The sequence below is a fragment of the Phyllostomus hastatus genome, unplaced genomic scaffold (assembly GCF_019186645.2).
Source record: "Phyllostomus hastatus isolate PE091 unplaced genomic scaffold, TTU_PhHast_1.1 phas_contig_58, whole genome shotgun sequence".
In the NCBI taxonomy this organism is placed as follows: domain Eukaryota; kingdom Metazoa; phylum Chordata; class Mammalia; order Chiroptera; family Phyllostomidae; genus Phyllostomus; species Phyllostomus hastatus.
In genome coordinates this window covers 30,860,608-30,888,215 of record NW_025333916.1, presented here as the reverse complement: position 1 = coordinate 30,888,215, position 27,608 = coordinate 30,860,608, and the positions used below count along the sequence as shown (strand labels likewise).

Here is a 27,608-nt window from a genome sequence, read left to right as displayed (position 1 = left end):
GAGACACTGACACCCTTTCCCTTAGATTGTCCAGTTAAAAAATAAGAACAGCTGACAGAACAGTAGTTGTCTGGTATGGACGCCCTGTCTTGAACCACAAATATAAAGTCATGTAATAGTGTTGCATCTTATTGGTCACACTGATAATTAGGTTGTGTCTGATTGGTTAATTCTTGGTACTAGAAATTCTTATACGAAAGTATAGGCACCTGATTTTTTTAATATGTATTTTTTATTTTAATTGTTGTTCAAGTACAATTTTCTGCCTTTTACCCCCATCCCAGCCCACCCCCCCCAGCCCTCCCCACCTCCCTCCCATTTCCACTCCCCCCCTTGTTATTGTCCATGTGTCCTTTATACTTGTTCCTGCAAACCCTTCCCCTTTTCCTCTGAAATTCCCTCCCCTCTCCCCTCTGGTCACTGTTGGTAAAAGACAAATACCATATGATCTCACCTTTAACAGAACCTAATCAACAAAACAAACAAACCAGCAAAATATAACCAAAAACAGTGAAATTGAGAACAGGGTGACAGTGACACCTGATTTTTAAAAAGTCACTTTGGAGCAAAAAGGATAGGTGATTATTATTATTTTTTGTAAATCAATCAAAGTATACCTATTTTTTGCCAGATTAGCAAAAAGTACCTTTTGGGGTGTGCCACAGAATTTTAGTAATTAATTTATGTATGCCACGAGATGAAAAAGGTTGAAAATCACTATAATAGAATAAACTACTACCATGTACCAGTAGGCTAGTGAGTGTTACCTGTTGAATGAGTCATTGTTCAAGTTAATTAACATGATAAACAGGGCCTTGAGAACATGTCATTCCTTAATATGTAGGAATGACTCCAATAGAAAGTGTATATGTTACAAACATGGGATCTGGCCAGTGGGGGCACTGAAGCTTCTTGAAATGCCATGAATATATCATGCAGACAACTGCCTGCCCCTCTGTGAAGCCTCTTGTATGGATAGGGGACAAAGAAGACCTAAGAGAGAGAAGAAACTTGTCCTAACAGGTCCGCGGTTCAGCTGAAGAGACAGAATCTATGTAAAACAAAAAAGCCTTAACAACATTACAAACTAACACAAGTATGCAAACGGATCCAAGGATGCAGATGGGGTTATAAGGCGCTTTCCCTCCTGATTTCTAATACTCTCCCAAAGGTCTCATCTGCCATAAGCTTTCTCTGAAATTTTGAGTAAAAGAGCAGAAGACTTGTATTGAAGAGCAAAAGAAATAACTTAGAAGAACTTAGATACATTTCCTTCCTTCTCTGCTCCCTCATTTTTCTGATCCCCAGAACCTGGGCCCTTGGAAGATTTTTATTTGCATTATATGTTTCTTTATTTTTTAAGTTATATTTTTATTAATGTATCAAGGTCTTCAAAAGTTAGCTTTCTTCTCTATTTAAGGGTGAACAGAGTGATTCCACTTCAGTTTTTCCAGCTGCTTTTATTTTATTTTTTAATTATTGACACTATTATAGAAGTCTCTCATTTTCCCCCATTACCCCCCTCCACACAGCCCCTGCCCCACCCCAGACTTCACCACATTGCTGTCTGTGTCCTTTTGTCTAGGCTCTTAGGCTAATCTCTTCTGGTCCCTCCTCCCCTTTCTCCTCAGACAGCTGCCAGTCTGTCCCATGTGTCCATGCCTCTGGTCCTATTTAGTTCATCAGTTTATTTTGTTCATTCGATTCCACACGTGAGTAAGATCATACAGTATTTGTCTTTCTCCAATTGACTTATTTCGTTTAGCATAATAATCTCCAGGTCCATCCATGATGTCACAAAGAGTAAGATCTCCCTATTTACAGCTATGTAATATTCCATTGTGTAAATATACCACATCTTTTTTAGCCACTAATCAATCTGCTGATGGACTCCTGGGCTATTTCCAGATCTTGCCTATTGTAAATTATGCTGCTATGAACATATTGCTCTGGCCTGTGACCATAAAAAGGTGGGTAATCCTTGAAATCCTAGAACCCTAGATTTGGAGTCAGGAGGTACACATTTCCATTCTAGTCCTAGTGCTTAGACACCATGAGGAAGTTGTTCAACTCTCCTTTGAGCTTTGGTGTCATATAAAATGGAGATTATACATAATCTCCATATATAAAATGGAGATTTTTTTTTAGCAAAGACCAAATCAAGCAGCACGTACATAGGTGGGAGAGAGCGTGAAACACAACAGTGCTCAATAGGAGTGGTTGATGTGAGCATTCATGCCAGGTGTTTTTTGCTTCGGAATTTCTCAGACCAAGATCAGATCCATTCATTCATTCTGTTAACACACACTTTGTTAAGCACCTAATGTGTGTCAGAACCTTCACTAAGCACTTGTGAGAACCTCTGGAGCTATGAGCCATCCTCTGGTGTCAGGTAGTTTCTATTTTCAAATTATGTCTTTTCTAGTATTTTGGGAAATAGTTAAGAATGTATGTTATGCTTGTTTGCTTAAATTCTATCTATTTGCAACATTTTGGAATGAAGCCCATTCTCCCCTGGGCTTCATTATACATCAAAATTCCCACGGGGAGTATTTTTTTCAAGACACACAAGTCAGCATAGTCTCTAAGAAATTTTCTCTTGGATTTGATAAAAGAGAATTAACATATATTTGGATTTTATCAAGCCTGGTTTTCAGGCTGCCATGGGAGACTGGAATTGGTAGGGATAGATTAAATTATTAAGAATGGAAGCTTCCAAACAATCAAAGCATAGAAGTGTAACGAGCAGCACACGAAGATAACAATAAACACGCACACTGCTCACCAGACCATCTGACACTGATTCCACAATCCACATGGATTGTGCCCCTCTCCTTTCTACAACCTCTGAAAACCAAAATGTAGTAAGAAAAATCTGAATAATTCCTGCTCAGTTGAGTCCATAGTTATGGTCAAATAAAGGCAGACTAGCTTCTTTCAAGCTTGGATATAAAGAACATTTTTCTACTGAATAATTAACAATGCAAAGCAGTGTGACTTGGTACAAGTTTTATTGGTTACAAATGTGCAATAACACAAGGTTATCTGAAGCATGCTTTACACTATTAATTCCAGGGAAGTCACATGCTGAACCATCTGTTAAAATGCAAAAGCCATAGCTGTTTAGACCCCATGAAAGTTAATTAACATAACTACCAGGATAGAGCAGAGGTTTGAAAACATATTTTTGTTGTAATCGTTGGCCAAAATGATTGATAATAAAAATCCCTTCTGTCCATTGTTAGTAGCTTCTGTTTTCCCACCTCTACATGACTTACAAGGAGGATGAGCACCTTCCAAAAAAATGGAGAAAAGTGTAGAAAAATCACACGATTTTTACCCTCTCTTTTCAAACACTCATCTTCATGAAAGAGGAGAAACACTGGCCTGCTGGGAGAAATTTCTGACTAAAACACACATAAGCAGGGCTGCCACTCTGCACAACCGCATTCACTCTCTTTATGAAGTTTACCTCCAGGATTGAGCGGTGCACACTCTCTGTGCTACACACAATTGCCCTATTTTCCACCAAGAGGAAAGTGCTCCTGGTCTAAGAAAGTACTGCCCTGGGAGTTAGCTCGGTCCTAATGAGATATGGAGAAAACAGGGAAAGTGTTCACAGAGTTTAATAATTAATTACTCAAGAAGTTCCACAAATAGATGCAGAAGAATTATCTGAAATTGTAGATTTGATTCTGTAATTACATAAAAAAGGAAAGTCTTTCCATTTGACTGATCCTCAAATAGGCAAAAACAACAGTAGGAATGGCTGAGCAAACAGTTTTCCTATCTTCACATCTACACACCTGGTGGAACATATCAACAAGCAAAGAAAACATTCACCAAGTTTCCATTAATGAAACTTACTGGGGAGAGGTGCCTTCCCTCTGGCTCACTTTAAAAACATTAAACCATGTAGTTCAAGTTTTTGTTTCAACCTGAAAAATAAAGTTGTTCTCATAAATGCATGGCATTTAAGGACAAGCCAGCCTGAGGACAGGACAAGGGAGTTCTATCAAGCCAGATGAAGAATATCCCTGGACCTCAGTCAGGTGACCAAGTGTTATTCTGTCTGAAGTGTTTTTATCCCAAATACTTCAGAAATGCATAGTGAGCCTGCTTTCCTGGGATGCCTAAGGGTGTGTTAGAAGCAGGTCAGGTCACCCTAACATGGTGTTTGTGCTTCAGGGCACTCCTCTCCTGACCTCCTCTGACCATGCCTTCTCCCCACAGGGCTAGGAGTCTGCAGGGTTGGGGGACATACCCACCTGGGAACCATTCCCTAGGTACTCATGACCCTGGAATTCCCTCTCCCAAATCGTCCAAAGCCGGCCTCCATGGGCTGTGTGAGTCTTTACCTTTTCTAAGAGTAGGCTACTTCATGGCCGGTGTGCATACCACTAGGACTAACAGATGACCCTTGGCAGCTGTTGGGCAGCTGTTGGACAGTGGGTGTGGGTAGAGTGTGAATGAACAGACTGGCTTATGCATACACATTCCTACAAGGCTCCTCCAGTCGCATAGCAGATCTGGGACAGAAAGAGAAGGGGTAAGGCTGAGAGGGCCTCTTGTCTTGGGCCCACAAATGTTAGGGTGGGTCTGGAATGGGATAAATTACAGGCTGAAATGAGTGCTATTCAGTGATGCCAGGAACCCTTTCTGTCCTGTACTCATGGTGACTGTGTGACTTATTACTGAGTATAAAAGGGACCCTAACCAAATGGGATTCCAGCTCAACTGGCGAAGCCAAAACTGCTCTGAAAACTATAAAGTCATCCCAAGTACATCAACCTGCAGGTAGTGGCTTCCCACATAAAGATCCCTCAGCGATCCTGAGCCCCAAGTTCTATGAATAATTGCCATCCATTGACATCCAGCATTCTTCTTTCCCATCAGGCTTTTTTGTCCCCCTCGTGAGAGAGCGTTTATGCTGGGCACACCCAAGAAGTTAATAAAACCTTATTCTTATCACGTACAACATGCATACATGATAGAAAGCATTATCCATAGTTTTAGCTTCTGTTGTTTATCTGCAAAGGGGCTTCTTTCTGTTTAATTGTTGACTGGCATCCTAATAAAAAGGAATAGGGAAAAAAAGGGAGGCCTAAGAAATCAGAGAACGGTCGGACATTCACAAACACACTAAAGAAAGTTGGATACTAACATTCCCGAATGAGGTAGAAAATCTAAGCTAGATAGTAAACAGAACTTTAAAAGAAAATATTGTGATGGCCTTTTCTGGAGGCCAACCCTGTGCTAGGTCTGGGAATGTAGGACTTAATCAGAACCAGTCAGTGTTTTCCAGAAGCTCACACCCTAGAGGAGGGAGTTTCTGGTAAGGCCTAAGGCCACATCCTTGGCATGTAACTAATGTGTCTCTCTTGGCAAATTCCAGTAGCCTGATTTCATCTCACAGCTGCTGCCCCGCCCCCCACGCACTTGCTTCCAGTCAGTTTGTCCTACTGTGTACTGTAATTTACACAAGCAGATCTTAAACACGACCATACATCACAATTACTTCTGAAAGCTCCTTTAATGTACAGATTCCCAAGCAGCACCCCACAGAGACTGAATCAGCAGTTGTAGGAGGAGGGTGAAACTGGGGCATTTCTACGCTTAGTAAACAATCCAGAGGACTATGAGAGCAAAACATTCTAACCCCTGGAGAAGCTCAGCTAGAAGAACGCAGACCAGGATGATGTTTGACCAGGATGCAGCCACGCCTTCATGCTGTTTTTCCCAACCTGCTCCCACGATGCAGTCTTCCTAAAGAGAAGTGAAGGTATTCTGCCCAACACCCTGGCACAAGGCACCACAATGACAGCTGTCCTTTCCTGCCACGGCCAAGCTCCAACCAACCACCAATTCCAACACGTACAGGAAGGTTTCTATAGTTGTTCCCTTCAGTGAAAAATTATTTGAGCTTTATTCAGAAATAATAGCACACACATAAAGCAAGTTTATAAAAAACTTTAGAATGATCCATATTTTATTGATGGACTTTAATTGCTGGTTCAATGATAAAGCTGTTCCTTTGAATAAAATTTTAACGCATTTCATTCCCTTCTCTCCCTCCTCTTCCCCATCCTGCACACACCTATACTGTGATCTCTGAGCTTTCTGTTACATTAATGATTCTCAACAACTGGAAGACCAATGCTTCTACAACATGCCAGGAAGCCATGTAAGTTTTTTATTTGTGAAAATGAACTGAATGTTTTCAAAGGATAAGAAATGCTGCTTGCCTCTTTATCTTTTCGTTCATCCAGAATATGGATGGGAGGAAATTACAATAATCAAGCAACTTGAATTTTGTGTTTTGCAAATAGCTTAATGTAATCAGAATAAGCCTAAGTTTATAAGCAAAATTAGAGAAATGCTATCAGGTAGAAATGCCTTTTTGTCAGTGGAAAGGCTGACCATGAGAATTCAGTCACCGGTCTGACTATTATCACCACAGGCAAACCCACACATAGCTCCACTGTTTTTAGAGCAGAGGAGGTAAAAAGGGCTCTACTTCCCTGCCACAGTTCTAAGGTTCAGTGTTGCCCCTTCCCCTGGAAGCTGCTGCTGCCGGTCTCCAGGGATGTTCCCACCAATCTTGGAAACAGAGCTTTTACAAGAGAGTCCCCCAATCCTGAGAGCTGAAAATCTCAACATGGCACAAGGGAGCAAGTCCATGCGAAGCATGGATTCCCCGCTCCCAGCCCTCATGCTGCTATGGCTTTGGAGGGTATAGAGCTGTAAAAGTTAAAAATAAAAAGACCAGACCCAAAATGTGGAAAATGAATCCACATACTTCCTGGATGCATGCAAAGCTGAAGAAATACTGAATATATTTGACTAGCTTATGCCTCATTACTCTGCTTTCTTGTTCTCTTCACTAAGCCTTAGGCAATTTTCTTAAGATTTAAAAGTGAGACTAAAGGCTCACCTGACATAAATCATAAATCATAAGACAGAAGATATGCCATTTGTACTAATAGAAACTTCTTATAAAAGAGCTTGAGACAAAGTTCGGAAGAAGGTGCACAGGGACATGCCCATTGGTTACTTTGGGATGGTCCAAGCTTTCTGTTCCAGTTAGTTAACTTTTTGCTATAAACATTTATTACTCACGTGCTTTTCAAGCTTACAAAAAGGAGGTGGGAAATATTGAAGTTATATACTAATGACAGTTATCAACATCAGACATTATAATTAACTATTTCAAAACTCTAGGCACCATATCGCTTCTTTTTCTGTGTTATCAGCAATGGCCAAGGTCCATCTGCTACTTTGAGTGCTGCCTTATTTGCCTGCAACCTTGTTTTGAAACACAGGGACAAAACAGACACAAAGGACAACTTACCTATGCTCCTGAAATAGCCACTAATTCCACAAATTATCTGCTTGTTGTTCAAGACAAAGACCCTGTCCTGTAAAGGAAATAAGGTATCGCCTATCAACAAATTAAAAAATGCATACATTCAAAAATTAGTGTCACAACTGACATTTCAGTTATATAGCTCTTCTTGCTTCCACTTTTAGTAGAGGCTATAAGGCGAGAGGCAGATACCAAATGCTCCCTAAGGGAATTTAAATTGGCTCTATTAATCTCTCTCTGACTTCAAGACAATGTTGAGAAATAAATGTCTGGTTTAACATTTTACAAAAGCTTCTCTTTAAACATTAATTTTTCTTCTGTGCACCACAAGAGAAATTTTGTCTTTGGGTTCTAAGTGAGGAACAACTGAATGAGATGGAAATCACCCACAGCAGCCTCCATCTCGTCATCTCAATTGCTTGGTGGACTGTTTGATCACACTTCAGGCCCATGATCACTTGCAATTGTCTTGTCTTCAAGATCTGATGTCTTGCTATCCCCCTCTCTGGCTCTCATCTCACGTCTCCCCTGCCAGTTGCCTTCTATTGAATTAATCCTGCCCCTTCATTGACCTCTGCAGCTGGTTCTGCTTTCTCTTTTCTGTTTTCTTCCCAGGCTTTTTAAACGAGGATGTACATCCCCATCCTCATCCCTATATAATAGGGTCCAGTCAGGGAGAAACATAACAAATAGCTGTTTATTTTACTCAATAATAAATAGGTTAAACATAAATTAAAACACACAAATACAGATCTATGAAGGAATTTATATTTACATATTTATATTTATATATATTTATATTTATATATTAATATATATTATATATTAATATAATATATTAAATATATTTATATTTCTATTTAAATATTTTTAAATATAAAACTCAAGACTTTAGGATTTTCAATCTTCTTCTTTATAAAAAATAATAAAGGCCTTTTATTTGTGGGGGGTTTTTTCTATGCCATTACAGAAACATGACGTTACTGCGCTCAGTTACATCCTCCCCAGGCTTGCCTTACTCTACAACAATGTTCCCTTAGGGAGCTCCTGCCCCTTTCCCGGAGTCCCTTTATCTACTCAGTTCAGTCTGTCCCCCTGCCTCACACAAACCTCCCAGCATGTTCTACCCACTGCTGACCCCGCCCCCACCCCACCCCCATCTGCATCAGAGAAGAAATTGGAGGGGAAGCAGCAGGAGGAACATTCCCTCGATGCAAATCAGAACCACACCCAAGAGTCTAAGTGCCTGAGCAACTTTGCTTTTGATGCTTTGCCTTTTAATTTTTTAAGGGAAAAAATCAGGCTTTTTAATAAGATGTAGAGTACAGCATAGGAAATATGGTATTCAATAATATTCTATTAACTATGTATGATTGCCAGGTACATACTAGGCTTATCAGGAGGATCACTTTGTAAACTATATGAATGTCTAACCACTATGCTATACACTTGGAGCTAATGTAAATAATACTGAATGTCAACTGCAATTGAAAAATAAAAAAGAAATGTTATCTAAAAGGATTACAGTCATGTGCCACTTAACAAGAAGCATATGTTCTCAGAAATGTGTCATTAGGTGATTTAGTTCTGCAAACTTCATAGAGTGCAAAACTAAACCTAGATGCCTACTACTGTAACTGAATATGCTATACTGTTGCATGCTTGGCAGCACAGATTTATTTATAGCAACATCCTCACAAACATATGAATAATGTATTGCACTATGATGTCATGACGACCGCCACATCAGTAGGCAATGAGAATTTTTCAGCTCCATTAAAATATTATTACCAGACCACCATCACATATGCAGTATGCTGTTTACCAAGTCATTGTTATGCTGCACATAACTGTATTTAATGCCTTACTTAGAAATTCTGGGTAAAAGGCAAAATAAGGATACTCAAGAGGAGTGGAAATTGAATTCCATTTGTCTTTCAAGTCATCTTTCCCCTGATGTCACTCTCCCTAAGCATCTGGTCCTTCCCCTTCTTCTGGGGCATGTGGATTTTGGCCAAATCAGGGCGCAGCTCCAGCTTTAATCTCTTCCTTTTGCTGACAGACACTGCGTCTCAAGGGAGGTTAAGTGATTTGCCCCCAATTGGCTCTAAGTTTGCTAGTGGGCTTATTTGTTCTATTACTGGAGTTTAGGACCAAAGTCTGCAATCAGGGAGTTGCACATTTAGTTATAGCCAGAAGAGTGGAGAAGATTTTTAAAAGAGAATAAGAAAAAATACATCAAGCCAAGGATGAACACTGGGAAACCTGCATTTAGAGGGCACAGTAAGTCACCTTATAGTTCTTAAATACGGCCTTTCCATTAAAACTCCAGGTGATTACTTCCTAAGGGCCATCCTATTTTGAGGAGCATGAGCGCTCTCCAATCTTGAAATGGACCTAAATAAAAGACCCATGCTCTTTTTTCTTTCATTCATTTGGCAAATATTGATTGAATGTCTCACATATACCAGAAACTCTTCTAGGAGCTGAGGATACATTAGTTTACCAAATAGTTTAAGTCCCTGTTGGCAGAGAATTTATCAGAACTACAGATTATATTTGTACTCTTGCAATATCTGAAAACTCAAGAGATTTCCCAGAACAAATTATTTATTCCCTATGAAGTTCACTTTCCTCATCTCTTAACGAGAATATCAAAACTTGACCACCTACATCACATAGACTGCAGTAAGAATTGGGTGAAATATCTATAAAGTACCTAGTATACAGCCTTGCATTTGCAGATAATCGCTAAGTGCTAATCTATAATTATGATTACACACCACCCTAAAATCAGAGTCATCATTTACATATCCCTCAGAACTAAACCTTATAAATAACCCTGTCACCATGCCCTAAATCTAAACATTCAGATACAACCTTGTGATACTTGATTTTTGCTATTTGGGCATTCAACTCTGCAGTATACTCAGTACTCTGTCCTCACTGCAAGCAATAACTATAGAGTCATGGGTTTTATATTTATATTTTATATCTTGCCTAATACATGTCAAATTTATAAGTAATTATTAAAATTTAAAATGCCCATTCATGTGACATAACACCTAAAATTAACTCAGATATCGCTGAAAGTACACTGGGTCTACTTGGGGAAACCCTTTTCCACATGCTCAAATTTGCAGAGCTGATCTCAATATCTAAACTTGGTTTACTTAAATGAAGCACATTTGGGAGAGCTCCCAAGTCTGCCATCCTTTTCTGCTGCTCTCCTAAGAGAGCCCCTCAGCATCTCTCTCCAATACCACCATCAAAGTCTGCCAGCTTCCATCTTTAAAACCATATCATGTCTCTCCCCTGCCCTGAATCCACCAGGGAATTCCTACCTCACTCAAAATAAATGGAGAGACCTGGCTGTACTCTACAAAAGCCCTACATGATCTGGCCCCTGCTTGTCTTCCCAGCACATTTCCTAACACTCTTCCCAGCAGATGTATGATTGCAGCCATACTAAATAGTCAGGCAGTCTTTGCATCTGCTCACAGCATCCTTCCCAGAGCATCACAGATCATTCCCTCCTTTCAGAGGCCTCCCCTGAAACCAGCTTATTCCTCCATCATTGTCTACATGCTTTGCTTTATTTTCTCCATAACAATTATCAATACCAGTCATTAAAATGAGCTATTCATGTATTTGTTTACTGTCTGTCAAGCCACATTAGACTATAAGCTCCGGGAGCTTATATACACTTGTCAACATATAGTACATTGTACAATATATTTTGTCTATATCGTACACTACTGTATTGCCAATGCCTAAAACAGCATGGAAGACATTCAACAAATATGTGTTGATTGAAAGCATGAGTAGATGTACAAATGGTAGAAAATGAGTATTCTTTGAAACAGGTTCAGTGTGATGTTTCTCCTGGACTTGCAGAGTGGACAGTAAGAAATAAAATACTGGAGTTTAGGAGAGAAGAAAGCAAAGAGCAAGAATATATAAAAGCAAAAGTGAAGATACATGAACCCTACCACCGAAGTCCTCCAAATGCTGCAGAAGTATTGGCCCAAAAAAACAAAAATTAGTTGGAAACAGAATAGCACTCATAGAGGACTATGGATAGAATTGGAAAAGAATGACTTTATTATACAAGAATGTGTGGTGCTTAATTTGGTTAAAAAGAGGGGTATGTGTATAAGTAAATAAATAAAGTAAGAAAATTATTTTAGTCTTTAATGACAAGCTACTCCCTCACCAAGCTTTAAAAACAAGTGCAGAAAAGTGACTGGGCAAGATTGGGTGTTTATTGTTTTTTTAAGCCTAGTCTGCAGAAGTGCTAATGAACAATAAAACTGCCAAAACAGAAGCTGCTAAAATAAAGGAAAATGTGTGAAATGACACCTAGTATGCTGAGACCCCAACTCATGGCCTCCCTACACATGTACCCTTTGACCCATAACTTTGCATTCCTTCACTCTGGCCCTGAGTTACACCATGAATTGCTTTGGCCTGTGGGATACTAGCAAGTAACACAAATAGAGCTTTGGAAAGCACAGGTATGTTACTACCTACCCTCTTTTACCATTGAGCTTGTCTATTTTTGGACTCCAAACATGAGAACGTGTTCAGACTGGCCTGCTGGAGGGATGAGATCAGAGGTAAGAGACAAGTGGGGGAGTACTGAGTTTTCCCAATCAAAGGTGTCCCAGACTGACAGCTAACCACCAATGCATGAGTAAGAACAGCTAAAATCATCAGCATCTGGCTTGGATTCTGAATTCCCCTGGTGAACCAGTACTCACGTGAAAATAATAAATAGTTGTCATTTTAAGACACTATGTTTTGGAGTAAGTTGTTACACAGCAAGTGCTAACTAATATAACTTGAATAATAACCAAGAGATTAAAGTGAAATTGGGGGTCTCCCTAAATTCAAATTCAGTATCATGATTTTAAAATATTTTCTCTAAAAGTCAAAAGAATTAAAATGACAAGCTACCTCAGCAAAAGTAGTCTTAGTCTTCAGGTTCAATTTTTTTAATCATTTGAAAACAACAAGTTTATGTGGAAATATGGTCATCATAATTGCAGTCTAAAGCTGAACTATTAGTGTCCCTGTAAATTATAAAAGTGGGGTGATCTTTTACAAATAGAAATACCTTACACCCAGTAGACTGTTGGTTTTCTTTGTGAGTTCCAATAAAAACAAAATATAACCACTTACGTTCTTCATTTTTCAGCAGTTCTACCCAGCCTCATCACAGGGGACTTCTGATTGCCACAGCACTAAGAGTCTATTTTCATAAAGGAAACTATCCCTCCTTTCATCTTGAAAAATATTAACCACTTTCCTCTCCATAGACCAGATTCACTTAAAGACCTGTAGCTAAAGTAAATCAGCAATAATTTGCTTCTGTTCAGACTTGTGTACTGACGTAACCACTACCTTCTTCCCCTTCCAAGGTTATCCTTCTTTCTTTTTTCTTTGCATTTGTGTATTTCCCAGAGGTCTGCACAGAAGTGTAAACTCTCACATTAGAGAAGTGAGTAACAAAGCAGACACCCAAGGCATACACATGCGGTTTGAAGAGGCTTTCACACCCAATCTCCTTCACACTTACAGCCTCATACCAGGCCCAAGCAACAATGTTAGTTCATGCAGAATCCTTTTTGTATTCTGTTCCATAAACATGTACATCTCTGTATGAGAAGAAACTGGGCCAAACAGAAAACATTATTAAGGATACAAATAATAATACTCACCTGTTGAGCCTTTCTATGCTTAGTCTACTTGTTCTTCTGTATGTCATGTCTAACAAAACGCCATAGACTGTATGGCTGATAAACAACAGAGATTTATTTCCCACAGTACTGGAGTCTGGAAGTCTAAGATTAGGGCGCCAGCACAGTTGGGTGAAAGCCCCTTCTTTCAGTTTGTAGACTTGCCACTATATCTTCAAATGGTAGAAGGGGCTAGGGGGTTTTGCAGGGTCTCTTTCACAAGGTGCTAACCCCATCAAGGCTCTGCCCTCATGACCTAATCGTCTCTCACAGGACCCACCTCCTAACACCATAATATCAAACATCAGGGTTTCAGCATATGAATTTTGGGGGGTGGGACCCAAATTCAGCCTACAGCATGTGGTGAGCAGAGCCAGGATTCTTGTCTCCCTCTCACAGTCCAGGAAGCTCAGGCTGAGGGTGATCGTGTAGCTTCCATGAGGTTCTGTTCTGTACCATGACTAAGCCAGAATTCAAACCCAAATTCGAAGTCCTCTTCTATACACTATGTTTCTGAATAATACAATGTTGGAAAACTGAAAACAATTTTTTTCCACAGAAAAGATAAAGAACAAAGACACATGTAAGAATCAAGATAAAAAACTGATAGGTGTATATGAGAAAAAGAGGCACTTACACTTACATTGAACAAGTGTTTAAAAAAAGCATCTCCTAACCGGCAGCATTTCTAGAACATTCTACAGAACACAACAGAAAGCGACATAATTATGCCTCATATTATGAACTGATAACAGCAGAGTAACAAATGCCAAAGTGAGGATTACCACATAGCTTTGCTTGACAATCACATTTTCACCTCCTCTTTATGTTCTAAATGTGCTATTATAGGCTGTTTTTGTTCATCCAGCATAAGCTACTGTAAAAAATTCTTGTTTATCCAAAATATATTTAGCAGAGGCAGAGCTACAGAATTTGAATGTGCAGGTTAACAGACCAGAAAACATAGTAACATCTCATTTATTACAGACTCTGCCCGAGTTTAAAGCTCTAGAACAGGGTTTGGCAAACTTTTTCTGTAAAAGGTCAGATAGTCAATACTTTCGGCTTTGCAGACCATACGGTCTCTGCAGCAACTACTCAGTTCTGTCCTTGAGGTGTGACAGCAACAGGAGACAAATGTAAACAAATGAGTGTGGCCTTTTTTCAGTAAAACTTTATTTACACAAACAGATGTGGGCTGCTGGCAGTAGTGTGCTAATCCCTGCTCTAAAACACAACCTTCAGTGAGAAGGAAAAAGAATGCACTCATGTTTTTATGCACTCGCAGAGGAGAACTGACACCCTGACTGGATGCCTATTCTTTCATTTTATACACAATTTTTTTTTAAAAAATGGATATTTTCTTGCTTACAACTGATAGCAAAAGTGAAGTAGGGATTTCAACTCAACACAGGGATGCTAGCAGGGGCCAGGATAGTGAAGGCCAAAGCCTTCAGAAGGTAGCCAGGGCACTGAAACAGCAGAGCAGACTGGACCAGCTAATTTAGGGGCAAAACACTCTCCCTAAACAAACCATTTGATATCATTGTAATCATTTCAGTATCTCCTGACTTGATATCACTCATTTATAGCAAAGTTCCATTTCTGATGGCCATAGTGATGATTCTGATTGTTTATCAGAATCACCGAAAGAAAAATTCTATTTAATCTCCTTAAGACAAAAGAAATAGACATGTAAGGTCCACTTTAAAAAGAACCTTGAAAATTAGCTACTAGAAACTTGGAAACTGGCTGAATAAACTTCAGTTATCTAGAATATATGTTTTATGAAACAATCAATTCCCCTGATAATAATTAAGGAAGAAGTACATTTATAATGGCACTTACATTGAGTCATGCATCATTTCAAGTGTTTTACATATATTATTTAATGTTCACAACAACCCAACCAGGCAGGCACTATATTATCCCACTTCCCAGATAAGAAAATTGAGGTACAGGGATATTAAATATCTTGCCCAGAATAACACAGTTACTAAGTGGCAGACCTGAGGTCTGAATCCAGGCCCTCTGGCCCCAGACATTATTTTTCCCAAGCACAACACTCTGCCAAGGCATTGCTCTAAAACATATGTGGAATGCCTCATTTCAAAACCACAAACATGATAAGATATATGTGCAACCCCTGCTAAGTATAATATAATCTTTAGACTCTAATGATTGAGACATGTCAGTGTTGTTTAATGCCTCGGATTAGAGACTATTAGTGTCTATTATTTTTGTTCCGTTTCACCAAAATAAAAAGACAGTTGGGATGTTCGATTACAGAGACTGTATTCTTTTCAGGGTTGCATTTACTATTGTTTTTGAAATAGCCAGGGAAATAAACAAGTAAATAAAGTCATGGGAAAATTCTTTTTAGACACTCCTAGTTTAGTCAGATAAACACAAGAATGTGAAATGAGTTCATGTTTCTATTTCTTACATCAGGATATGAAAATTAAAACAGATTTTTATTTGCTGTCTTTATTTCTTAAATAGCTTAATTGTTTATTTGGTTTATATGGAAGGAAAGTAATCTGGTTGTTAGAAATAACTAAGGTTACCATAGGCTTACTACCCAACACTAATATTTGACCCTAATATATTCAGAATGAAAAACTAAAATCATTTTATGATGTTTTATTAAAAGTTTGTGGAGAAATTTTTAAATAGGGATGATCTGAAAAATATTTTTGGTTAGTGAGTAGGCATCCATGTTCTTTTTTATTTGTGATATGAATATTTTTACTAATCTCTGGAAGTTTACAGTGGAGAGAAATCTTGTAGCCTCTAGAAAATAGAGAAGCTATAAACCAAGCTTGCACTAGTTCCACTTTTTGCTCAACTCCATGCAAAAAACAGTCCAAAAGCTATGCACTCTCTTCACAGCAGATACCCCCAATAATAAACTGGCATTCACTGCAAAACTTCTAAAATACTCCAGGAACTGGGAAGGGCAGATCAGTTTTGAACAGTCATTTTCCCTTTGTTCCAGTCTTTCCCTTTTTCCCCATCCTTTCCTAAAACTACAAAGCAAGGGATGCAAAAGCCTGACATAGAGAAGAACAGGCCAGGCAGAGAGGAAAAAACATCCCATTACCACTTACTTTGCTACGGGACGTAAGTATTAAATCAATAGTAACTTCTATAAGCATAATTTTCAGTTCTATTTTAATAGCCTTGGAAAATCATTGACATGTAGGATTAAGAACTTAAAAGTAAAATCATAATCCTAGTTTTTTCTAGATGTCAAAGATTATAATTTTTTAAATTTAATTTTTGCTCAGTGGTGACAAGGCCCACATTCTATGTGGACATATTAGAGAACAGAAAGAAAAGGGAAGATGTGAAGGAGAGGGAAAGAAAGGAAGAGAAGAACAGGAATAAAAAGAAAAGTAAAAAGGTATGGCAGAAATTGGTTGGCTAATCACCAAACCAACTTTCTGTTTTTCCCCAGACACAGATAGGACTACCTACCCCAGCCTCCTTTCAACGAGGTGGGGGCCACGTGACCAAACTCGGCCAGCAGAATGTGAACAATCCTGCAGTGCTGTCCCCTTTGCCAAAGCCCAAGGAGCTGGGGACTGGTGGTAATGAGGTGATGACAAGAACACCACTTAAATGAGAGGAACATACCCATCAAGAATATCCATCTTAGGAAATTGGCACAGCCACTATGGAAAATAGTGCAGAGTGGTTCCTGAGAAAAATGAAAAATAGAACTACCATATCACCTAAATATTCCACTTCTGGGGATTCATCTAAAGAAAATGTAATCGCTATTTTAAAGAAATATATCTGTGCCCCATGTCTACTGTAGTGTTATTCACAAAAGCCAAGACATAGCAACAACCTAAGTGTCCTTCAGTAGATAAATGGATAAAGAAAATGTCACACACACACACACAGTAGGATATTATTCAGACATAAAAAGAAGGAAATCCTGCCATTTATGATAACATGGATGAACCTTGATGGCATTACGCTAAGTGAAATAAGTCACACAGAGAAAAAATATTGTATGATCTCACTTACATGTGGACTTTAAAAAAAAAGCTGAATTCATAGAAACAGAGAGTGGTATGGCAGTTGCCAGGGGCCAGAGACTGAGGGAAAAAGAGAGATGGCTGGTCAAAGAGTAAAAACTTTCAGTGATAAGATGAATAAGGTATAGCATTCAAAAGTATAGAATCATGATTATAGTTAATAATAATGTATTATATACTTGAAAGTTACTAAGAGAATGAATCATAAATGTTCTCAGCCCAAAAATAAAAATAGATATTACGTGATGATATGATGCAGGTGTTAGATAGCACCAGGGTGTGGATCTTTTTGTAACGTGTGTGTCAGATCAATATGTGCACCTTAAACTTACACAGTGTTATATGTCAATTACAGCTCACCAAAGCTTGGGGGAATAATGAAGTTTTAAAACATTCTTTCATTATGATTTTAAATTACTGAATAGCGCTCTTATCCAATCACCAAAGGCAAAAAATCTCAGGAAAATGGTCATAGATAGCAGTATTCAAACCGTATTGCAGATGAAATTCTGTCATTTCTAGAAAGTTCCCTCATGAATTATGGGTGGGAGAGGATCCATTTCATTTATTTTGTTTTGCTTATTGTAACTTCCCATTATATGATTTCATCTAAAAAGGAATCAAAATGTACTATAGGTGCTAGAACTCATTCCAATTAACCAATATTACTACTTGGAAATAATCAAACTCTTAACAACAGGGCATTCAAACAGCTGAAATGTAGGACACAGCTATGACCAATATCCCAAAAAACCATGATGATCTTCAGAAGAAGAACCAGTTAAAAATCTGGGGCTCGAAACTGCCAACTGAACTTCCTGAATCATTCACAAAATCATTTCGACCATTCTTTTTATTCCTCAGATGAAAAGTCCTAGGAATAAGCATCACCTTAAAACCCACATGATTATTCCATTAGTGATATTTAATAGAGCCAAGACCGGAATTTAAAAAATCAAGAATAGGGTATAAGGGGAATAAATGGTAATGGAAAAATATAATAAAAAATAAACTATTAAAAGATTGTTTTTAAATCTGAGAACATCTGTCAATCTGAGTTTTTGGAGCACTTTTTCCTGTCAGAAAACTATATGCTCTAAACCTTCGTCATTAACAGTTCTAAATGTAGACTGGGAAGGAATGCGTATCTGACTTTTGGCTTAGTGCTATATCTGAATGGAGTAAAAGTCCCAACACAAGCTTTACCACCAAGAAAATCCCTGCTGTCTGAGGGAGGCAGGCATAGCTTTGAAAGTTAATCAAACCAATCAATAAGAAATGTGTCTGATATTTTTACTTTAAAAATTGATCATTTGTACTTTTATTAACATGCTGAAAATAGTTGTCATAAGTAACATTCATATGGCACTTAGAAGTTTACTAAAAGTTTTCACATACAATACCACAGTTACTGGCTACAGCAATCCCACTGGTATTTTTAACACTTAGATAATAGGCAGATTAGGGCAGAGGCTCTAACAGCCTTTGTAACTTCTCAAGATCAAACAGCGAAGACTTATTGTGTTTTAAAATGTATTGATCCATCATTGGGAATATGGATTTAGAAGTAAAGGCAGCTAACTTAGTGCTATGAGCTTCTACAGTAATAATAGTGTATAGCTGTACATTACAATGCACAAAGAATTAAAATGGTCTTTCACAAGCACTTTCTCAATGTGCTGCTGATATTCACTAATACAGTAAAATACCAGGACATATATCATTATTTTCATTTCACAGACACAGAGACTGAGGCTTAGAAAAATATAATGGCCTAAACATAATCTCATTAAACAAGATTAATTCACTAAGCCATTCTGCTTCTTGAAACTGGAAGCTGAAGGCACACAATTTTGGTTAGTGACTAATATAATGGAAACTTATATCACCTGCATACATTATGTAATTAAAATAGAATAATTAACCATTTTTAAATTAAATGAAAGCTCCTCCTCCTCCAATAGGTAATGTCAAGCTCCCAAAAAGGGAGAGGTAAAAAATGCAAAGCATTTAGCTCTTTACGGTGCTGTGTGGGGGATGGGAGGTTGTTCCACTGGTTTCGCTCTGCTTTCTTTAAAACACACCCAAGGTAAGCCAGCAACTCTTTTGAAAATGCTAGCTAGAAATAATTAAATTGAGGGGGGCAAGATTAAGCAATAAAATTAGTCCATTATATATAATACTGGAAAAAATGTCTTAGAGAAGAGTAAGTCTTTCCAAAAGCAAAATTCACCAAACAAAACACTGGAAAATGTAATTCAATCGAGAAATAATATTTTTTTTCAATTTGGATTTATGTCATTGCCTTAGTAGGTAGTGTTAACGGTTTCCTAATGCCGATGTGTATTCACGAGCACTTTGCAAGTTCATGATGTAATGCATTCTTTTTTGGATATATCTTATGTCAAATCCATCTGCCTAGTGCAGATACACATGGTTTTACAGAACCTTATCTGCAAAAGTCCTTCCACAGTCAGACAAAATGGCTTTACAAAATAAAGGTGAATAGAGAAAAGAAAGATTAGCTGTTTTAAAGATACTTCCTTCTCCCAAAGCACCTTTCCCCCCAGCTCTCTGCCCGCTAGGCACCTGGTACCCTCCTATTCTTGCTCTTCCTAATATCCTGCCCATTCACAAGAAAGAGATATAACCCTGGCATGTCAGGGAGAACTAAAAAGAGAAAGGTCTTGGAGGAAGTAGTAAATAGCCATGCTAGATGTTCATATTCCTAGGATCCACCCACCAGAATTTCCCTGAGCCCTAAACACCTGGTTCTTAACACCTTCTGGCATCTATGGGTAGCTCATTAAAGTCTGATAAAAGAATATTAAGTTGTTCTTATTTGATTCATCTCAGTAAGAGCCCAAGTAATTTAATATAAAGAATGAAGACAGGAAAAGGTGCAAGGGAAGGTAATTGCTAAATCAAGAAAAATACAAATTGTACAACAAGAACAGAAGCCTGGTTAGAAGCCAGCAGCTAGTTCAGGTAAAGCAGCTTCCACCCCCACCACTTCTTACTCGACACGGGCCTCGAACCACCTTCAGGGATGAGCTTGTATTCCTTTCACAGATGCACCACTGTCTTCCACTAATACAGTTAGGAATGCAGACCGACGGGTGAATCAACTGTGACGATTACTGTCTACGGCTATGGAAACTCAATAAATAAACTCGCTTTTCTAACTCAATAAAGGACTCGTACTGTTTCTTCATAAAGCAAATGTGTTTCCTCAAATAATATATTACAATTACCTTTCTTTAAAACTATTTTACATACATTTGGTTGATATAGGATTCTATGTTGATTATTTTTCTTTTATAATCCTCATCCATGGGTGTGAGCTATAAGGGGGTCATATTTTTATTTTTTAATAATGAAACTTTGCATTTCTAGTAGGATCCAAACATAAAATCTTGCAAAGCCACAACTAATATTTCTCTCCTACAAGCAAAATTATATCATTTAAATAGGTGCAACCAAAAATAAACTGCTCTTGAGTATATAAATAATATTCTCATAGAAATTGGCAAGGAATAACTATGGCTATTAGAAGTTTATATTTGCCACAGAAACTCGTGCTTCTGGGAAACTGTTCAAACGAATTACGCAGGAGGCTTATATGTAGCACTAATACATACATTTGTATCTATGAGTCTAAAAAGAAAAAATTAGGAAAAAAGCAAACTGGAAAACAATCCTGAATTATAAGCAATCACCTAGCTTTGTGCTATAGTAAAAAAAAAGTATAAAAATTATTTGGAAGGAAGAAAAGCTACTTTTAAGCACTAACTTCATAGGCAAAAGCCCTATTTTTTAAAAGCCCCATTTTTAATGATAGTAGAAGAAATCAATAATGTTTTTAAAGTAAAAAGTGAACTGCTTACACTAACCAGTCATACTCAGTATTAACTCTACCCCGAAGCGTATGCTACAGAAGGTAATACAATGGTGATGTTTTCTAGTTTTTCATTTCAATCTGCTCCAGCTTTATCTTAAACCTGGTTAGCTACAGAAGTCACCCCCAACAATTACACAAACCTAACAACGGCTTCCCTGGGATAATTTGATCTGTTCAACCACAAATTCCAATCCACATACTTTCTTTTGTTATGGTTGTGTCTGTATGTGTTTAGTATACTTCTCATAAAGCTTTTAAAAACAAGCTAGTAGTTTCTCATTCAGCTTTCTACCATGTTAACAGAACCACTATGAAACATTTGTATACGTGTAAAAATTATCTAGTCATCTATAGAGTATATCTTTCTTATTCAGCTTCAGATGACAGTGAAGTATTGTTGTCATCATTTTACATTTCTCCTTTTTTGGCACTTTAACTGCTGTGTACCTGTCCCCCAAAAGGATCATTTGCTGCTCCCTCCCAGTATTCAATGTTGAGGGCAGAAAATCTTGAAACCTGCCTGACTCAAGTGCCCTCTCAGCCATTGCCCTGACACCAGAAGCCTGCTTTAATGTGCTCATGTTGGACCTTTATCACTTAACCGACCCCATAAAACACACAGGGCTACAAATACACTGAACAGCCTCTTTCAAAATGCAGCTTGATTGTGATTCATGGCAAAAAGCTGTAGTAACCCTGCCAGGTCTAAGGAGCTTTAAGATAAATTGCACTGAACTTGATATATATAAAACAGCACCTTGAAAATGAATCATCTACTAATTCAGTATTTTCTAATTACAATCACTCCCTCTCGGGGCATGTAATTAATTTACTGAGTTAAAAAAAAGTCAGGATTACTCACACAGTCTTGAAGATGCAATGTCAGCTATTTAGGACAGAAACATCCAAGGCCGTGTTAGAACTCAGTTACGACTACACATGCGTTAACGCAGGAACTGGCAGGCCTCTGGACTACGGCAACCATAGGACTTGTGCTTCTCGTACGCCGGGCTATAATTTATGAAACTCAGCCCCGGATCCAGCCAATCATTTAGCTCCTCATAACAAGTCTAACTGGCTCTGGAAAGCTGAAAGGGCTGCACTAGAACAACAAAAATGAGATAGTGCACACAGTAATCTGCTTATCTGGAATCACTTGCCCTCACGAAGCCAGAGAAAAATCACAGCTTCATTGTCTGAGGGCAGGACAGGTGACCTGAGAAAATGCAACTACACCTGGAGCAAGACCTTTTCTGGCTTGGCAATTCCAATAAGGCCAGCATTAAAGGACCGAGCTACGCCTGGAAACCGAAAGGCAATGACAGCAGCAAAACCTCAGGTAATTTTCATCTTTTTATTTTTAGTAGGAGTCATGCTGAGTCGAATTATATGCATTAAGTTGCTGGGGCAACTAGGTATGCTTCAATTTTATTTTATCCTTTTTCACTCCAATCTTGTGTAGGATCACTTGTCATTAAACATGAGTAGAGGAAGGTTTAACATACTTGAAATGAACTTGAAACCAACATGATAATTTGCGAAGGAAAAGAGATCCTTTTCCAGAACAGTTTTAGAGTTACCTTTTCAGATGTGCACCCTTCTCACACACCCACAGAAACAGGAATAAAGGAGCTGGGGCAGGGAGGAAAGGAAAGGCTTTTCATGAGAACAATTAAATGTTTTTCATACCTTAAAGGACATAGCTATGCTCAGAAAAGAAATTGGGAAGATAGGTTACTGTCCAGCTCCTCTGGCCCTGGGAATCCAGGCCGTATCAGAATGTACCCAAATGTACCACGTGGGGGTTGTGGGAGGGGGGGCGGGTACTGACAGAAAGAGTTGACAGAGCTCCCATGACCCAGGTTTTTTCATTTGGTTTTGTTTTCTTGGCTATATTTTTAATATTTCCCATTACAGTTTAAAGTGTTACTTATACCAACCACTGTTATACCATACTTCCAAATTTGTAGTTATTAAAGAATCTATGTAAGACATTTGTAAGTCGAAAGAGGTGACCAAAACAGAAAAGGAAAAACAACAATGGGAATTAACATACCCATAACCCAACACCACACCCTGAGCTCCTTGACGCACTTTACCCAGTATCAGATCCTTTCAAATCCTCAGCAAATAGTGTGTTTCTTCAACAAATTTTGTAGGAAGTATAACACTAGCAACAAAAAAATTTATAATAAACTTTTAAACTTTTAAATCGATCATTATACTTTCAAAGTGACAACAGAACCTTCACAATATTTAAATCATGTCAGTTTTATGTGCTTCCAAAGGAAGAAGCTGGGAAGGGAAACCTGCTTTGTTTAGTGATGAAATACAAACAATAGTAACAGAAGAGACTTTTATGCACTTTTTGTTTGCTGTAGATAATTGACTGAATCCAACTCGAGATTTGACACCAAAAAGAAAAACATAGCAGTACACAGGGAACAGAAAAAGTAATCCATCAGCAATTCCCCCAGGATCTGTCCTTTGAATTGTCCAATTTGTGAGTAGCCAGGGGAGAATATTTCTGCTCTGTTTAAATACTTTTTTATTTAATTAAGCTTTTATTTATTTGACAGTGCTGTTGCCTACGGTGACTATGTGAGAATGGAAACTGCTGAGGAAGCCAGGGTGTTAAAATTGTTGTTCCCTTACTCAAAGATAACATGGATTATCTAGTCTGAAATGGAAATCAAACTCTTAAGGTAATATTGTCATTGAATGCTCAATACACAGAACTTCTTGTTTTTCATTTCCTTAATAAAATTCCATTAAAATCCCCATGAACTCCCAGGTTTCTATCTCCATTTGTCAGTAGACAATGCTAAGAATACTTTAAGGCATTTAAGTCATTTTGCATGTATTGTTGTCCAGTAATTTCTCACTGGAAGACTGAGACTCCCAAACAACTATGAAGACAACCACCCAAGATAATGACCAGCCACCATCTAGCAGGACTTCTATACAGTTTCTGCATTAACATGTAGCCAAGTAGCAGACTGACCTCTGGCTCCTGCGCCCTGACAAACTTTAAATGTCCTGTTGGACTCAACTTTAAGCTGTTCATCTCAAAACACATTCATGATAAAAAGGTTTGTGAACAGTTAGCACTGCCTTCCCCTCCTATAATCATAATAATCATGCTAGCCTGAGACATGTTACTGTTACCTGGCAATTTGAGGGAGATTTAGTTGTTTCTTACCTGAAGCTATCACATTGCAGAAAAAACCTCACACTGACGCATAGCAAGTGATGTATGACCTCTCTGAGTGGATTATGCTGCTTAGATTTGTTTTCAATGCCCTATTGAAAACAATGCAACAAAGTAGGATGCTAAGTATACATAATCATACTATAATCTTTTGCCTAAAATCATTAGAGGAATATATGACTCTGCTTCTAGCAGCCATCGCTGTCAGTTCAGCAGGGTTTGTAATAGCTGATTCTAGCTAGAGAGATTGACACCTGTCACCATCAATTAATATTTGTTAGTTATCACATCAGGCATCAGGCACTGTCTAAGAAGCTCTTGGTATACAATGAGCACCCAAACAGCTAAATCCAGTTCTTACTCATTTCCTTGATCTCAACCCCCCAGACAAGAATTAGATTATCCCGATAAAAGAAAAGTAGCTCAGGAATGCAAACCTTTTGCTGAACCAAGAACTATCAGCCAATCTCAAGTATCAGAACAGCTACGGTTGACTGAAAAGTGTCTAGAAACCTGGCCCAGGAATGATTTGCAGGCCCATAAGCTATTTTTTTTTCTGGCCCTGCAGTTTCTGTAGCCAAAGGAGTCACTCCTGAGAAAAGTATAAGAAGTGTTCCCACCTACCTTGTTAGCGTGTCAAAGATCAGCAGAGTACTAACTCCATTCCAGGTGACAGGGATAAATAGCCCCATTATTTCCACTGTGCTGGACTCTGCCTAAAGAAACCCTGGGCCAGTGTGCTGGTAGGAACTGCTGACAGCTCCAGCGCTGACACTCGGAGCCAGCATCGTATGGTTTAAACCGAAAGAGAAATAGTTGCTTAGAAAAATGTCAGTGAGAAGGCCTGCCTCACTTTAACAAAGCAAAAAAAAAATATTTCCTTTTTCCCATTTAAATAAAAAGGCATAGTTACTAGAGATGTGAGTCTGTGGTCATTGTAGGGATTAAGCTTATGCTGTTGGTTCAGATACATTTATCTGGGCATAGAGACCTCAAATCCAAATTTGTTCTCAGCACACGGAAGGAATTTTCACTGGTTTTCGTTGGTTTTTAATTCAGTCTTTCCTAAGAACATGAATTTATAAAAACATACTAATAATGCACTTGACAAGGTTCTAAAACATATTATACTTAAAATTAACATGAACCAGCAATCTTTTGCACCCATATATAGTAAAAATAATGAGACCTAAACAGAAGGATCAGTTTTTTCTGTGACCTTTTCAAAGGTCACAGTTTCTCAGAAGCCATACAATACACACATAATAACATGTACAAAAAACTGGCAATTACTTATATTTGGTAAGAAAGATAGGGGGTGCATTCCTAATATGTAAGGTTAAAACCACTCCTTTGTTTCAAGCAAAATGTAAGCATTATAACAAGTAGTTAGAGCATAAACTCTAAATCAGACTGTCTGGGTTTGAATCCCAGCTCTGATCCTTAACTGTGGCCTTTGAGTAGTTACTTAAGAGCTCTGTGCCTGCTTCCTCATGTAAAATAGTGCCATGCACAGTAACTACCTCCAGGGCTGATGTAAAGATTAAATGGGCAATGTATGCTTAGAACTGAGCCTATTATAAGGTGACTATTCATTAAGGCAAAACTGTCATTATTATTAAGCTCATTTCAATAAATACACACAATATCCAAAATGGACATGAATTACTGAACAGCCAAGTATGGTGAAATATATCTATTAGCATCACAAATCTCATTTCAGGTAATATTTATAAGTAAGATTTTGTCCTAAGGACTATGAGATATCAGCTCAAGAGGTGTGTCAATCACTGTTAATTGTCAGTCTTCTGCCTGGTTATCACTTGACACTTTCAACCCTGTCCTGCATTTAGCAGATCATGCAAAGATTCTAACCTAGGACTGACACTGAAGCGGGTAACTGCAGTAGACCAGATCCATGTGGTAGTTGGTGCATAGTTCAGGCAAGTTCAAAGATTCCTGCATGAAAGCAAAATAATAATAATAATAATAATAATAATAATAATAATTAATAATGGAAGCCATTAATCTTTAGTCATGCTCCCCTAAACCAAAAAAGATTCGAGGGAAAAAAAGAGTTACCTATCATGAACAGCTGTGCTCATTATCCAAATTCATGAACCATGTCTAGAATTCATGCTGACTTCTCAGCTTAAACATGAGAGAATACTGAAACTAATTATCTCCTTTCATCCCTGTGATGGGAATTTCTCAAAGCAAGAGAATATCAACTGAGACTTCAGTTCTCTGAGAAAGTGCAGAGAAAAACAGCTTGGTGAGGCAACAGCCGCCCTAGGGAAGGCCTATGGACTTCCACACACATTCACTCATTCATTCATTCATTCATTCATTCACTCCTGAATGGTCTTGCCCCTATCTTCCATGCAAATTCCCACCAGCCACACCTAACTGTTTATAGTTCCTGAGGGAGGCTGTGTTCTCACACGCCATGTTACTATAGGTGCATGCACAGTAACTACCCTCCATCTGCACATTCTTCCCTGGCACCCACCATGAAGACCAAGAAAAGCTTCTCTCCTTCATAGTGAACCCCTTCTTACCCACCACCTATCCATGGAAAGTGGTTATTCATGTTGGGTAAATTACTGAATCAGTAATACCACATGAATTAGCACTAAAAGACAAGTAAGTAACAAGTTGGAAAATTTGGGGACGTTTTCAGTTTAGCAAAAAAAATGCTTTAAAAATGAAATTTGGGGTGCTTTCTGCAAGATCCCAAATGAAAGCAAATATTAAGGTCTAATAGTATCTTAGACACTCTTTCCTAGCTAGAGAATCATCTGTGGTCCTTCCCAACAAGTGGATAAGGACATGCAAGGAAGCCCACCATGGTTGCTAGAAATTATTGCATATGTGGAAACTTCATGGGGGGCCTGGCAGGGAGCTGAATGAGCTGAGCTAAGTCTCAGTGTTCTGATTATCCTGTTCCTGGAAGAGGAATGAAAAGGAAGAAGGTCCCAGATTTGAGAGTAGAAAAGTGTCTTCCCTTTCCCCCTATGCTGCTTCAGCCACAGGACTGGACATGAGGTCTTCCTCCAGGGCCCATTTGTGTCACTGAAGTCCTGCGGTATCACTGCAGTCCAGACCTGTGATTGAGGGGACAGTCACTTGGTGCTGGACATTCACCAAAGAAGAGGACAGATGGGCTAGAGAATTTTAGAAAATGGTGTGCTGGAGGGTTACCTTCAGAAATGTGACAGCGGTCCAGTTTGTCTTTAGCCCCTCCCCCATTTCATCCCGCCTCCCCCCCAAAAATAGTTTCCCTGTGCTCCCCAGCTTCTTCCACCAAAGTGGCCCACAGAAGGGCCTGTCCTCTATC

At 38.5% G+C, this 27,608-nt stretch overlaps 1 protein-coding gene across 3 annotated transcripts in view; it reads right to left on the bottom strand.

Moving 5' to 3' along the window:
• The window catches only part of PDE4D (phosphodiesterase 4D), a 1,296,708-nt gene that overhangs the window by 1,247,491 nt on the left and 21,609 nt on the right, over positions 1-27,608 (bottom strand). The window contains exons 1-2 of one of the 3 annotated variants that reach the window (XM_045847956.1): positions 21,920-22,038; positions 7,352-7,418 (exon numbers count right to left, since the gene is read on the bottom strand). The exons of 1 other annotated variant lie outside the window; for it this stretch is intronic. The gene's annotated coding sequence lies outside the window, so the exon portion shown is untranslated. Of the gene's footprint in view, positions 1-7,351; positions 7,419-21,919; positions 22,039-27,608 lie in introns of those variants that run through there. One more of the 3 variants, XM_045847958.1, reaches the window with a different exon arrangement.